Source organism: Echinops telfairi, unplaced genomic scaffold, assembly GCF_000313985.2.
Source record: "Echinops telfairi isolate 266 unplaced genomic scaffold, ASM31398v2 ScPeMD7_7469;HRSCAF=8507_1, whole genome shotgun sequence".
Lineage (NCBI taxonomy): Eukaryota > Metazoa > Chordata > Mammalia > Afrosoricida > Tenrecidae > Echinops > Echinops telfairi.
In genome coordinates, this window is record NW_022111373.1 from 94,539,815 (window position 1) to 94,541,858 (window position 2,044).

Genomic DNA, 2,044 nt, shown 5'->3' on the forward strand with positions numbered 1-2,044 from the left:
GGGCCCTTATCAAAGATCAGTTGCCTGTATGCTGATGATTTTATTTCTGGGTTTTCAGTTCTTTTCCATTGGTCTGAGTATCTGTCATTATACCAATACCATGCTGTTTTGACCACTGTGGCTGTAGGTGCTAAAGTCAGGTAAAGCAAGCCCTCCAACTTTGTCTTTTCAGGACAAAGAACTCTTGAGGAGTTCTCTGCTAATTCTGGGTTTCTTCCCTCTCCAAATGAAGTTGGCAATCTTCCAATTCTTTGATGAAAGATGGTGGTATTTGTATCAGGACAGAATTAAACTTGTATAGTGCCTTCTGCAGAACTGACATCTTTACTATATTGAGTCTTCCAATCCACAAGCATGGGATATTTTTCCCATTTGTTGAGGTCACTCTGGGTTTCTTGTAATAGTATTCTGTAATTTTCCTCCTACAAACCTTTTTTTAACTCAGGTACATACCTAAATATTTCAATTTGTGTTTGACTATTGTGTAGGGTACTACTTTTTTGATTCCTTCTTCTAAGGTCTTGTCTGATGTGTACAGCTATCCGATAGACTTGTGTGTGTTGATCATGTATCCTGCTACCCTGCCATATTCCTCTATTGCTTCCAGTACTTCCCTTGTGGAGCTTTGGGGATTTTTTCCATATACAAAATCATATCATCTGTGAAAAATGATAGTTTCACCTCTTCTTTCCCCAGGAAAATACCTTTGATATCTCTTCTTTGCCTTAGTTTGTTATCTAGGACCTCCAGTATGATGTGAAATAAGAGTGGGGTCAAGAGGCATCCTTGTCTGGTGCTCTGTTTCAGTGGGATTCCCTTTGTCTTTTCTCCAGTGACTACCACATTGGCTGTTGGTTTTTCATAGATAGCTTGTATTATATTGAGGAACTTTCCTTCCATTTCCATCTTCTTGAGTGTCATAAACAGGAATGGGTGTTGGATGTTGTCAAATGCTTTTTCCACATGTATCAATATTATCTTGCAGTTCTTATAATTTTGTATGTCCATGTGGTGAATAATACTAATGGTCTTTCATATGTTGAAACATTCCTGCAACCCTGGTATGAATCCCACTTGGTCATGATGAATTATTTGTTTTATATACTTTTGTATTCCATTGGCCAGCATTTTGTTAAGGATTTTTGCATCCATGTTCACCAGGGATATTTGTCTGTAGGTCTTGATTCTTGTGATGTCCTTGTCTGCTTTAGGTAACAGAGCTATACTAGCTTCATAGAAGAGGGTTCAGGAGTTTTCCATTTTTTTCTATGTTCTGGAAGAGTTTGTGTAGGATTGGTGTCAGTTCTTCCCTGAATTCTTGGTAGTATACTCATGTGAAGCCATCTGGCCTGGGGAATTTTTTTTCTTGGTAATCCCTTGATAACCTTGACTATTTCTTCTATTGCTATGGATCTGTTGAGCTTCTTGACATACACCTGAGATAGGCAAGGGAGGGATTGTTTTTCTAAATATTTATCTATGTCTTCCAAGTTGTTGAATTTACTGGAATACAGGCTTTCATAGTACTTTGTAATTATCCTTTTGATTTAATTAAGGTCTCTTGTAATGTCCCCTGTTTCATCCCTCACCCTTGCTATTGAAATTTGTTCTTTCCTTTCTTTGGTTAGATTTGCCAGCAGTCTGTAGATTCTGTTGGTTCCTTTCAAAGAACCAACTTTTAGCTTCATTAATTTTTTTTCACAATTTTCTTGTTTTCCCTCCCATGCATCTCAGTCCTGTATTTCATTATTTCTTTTCTTTTGTTATTCATAGGATTGTCCTGTTGACTCTGCTCTAATTGCTGTAAATTTTGTGCCAGCATATCAATCATAAGTCTCGCTTCCTTTTTCATGCATGCATGCATTGCAATCAAACTTCCTCCATCAGCTGCCTTTGCTGTGTCCCAAAGGTCTTGGTATGCTGTATTCTCATTCTCATTGGTTTCTAGAAACTTTCTAATTTCATCTCTGATCTGGGCTAGTACCCATTCTGAAATAGTTTATTGTGCCAGCCTGGCTGATAAACACAAGTGGGATTAACTGAA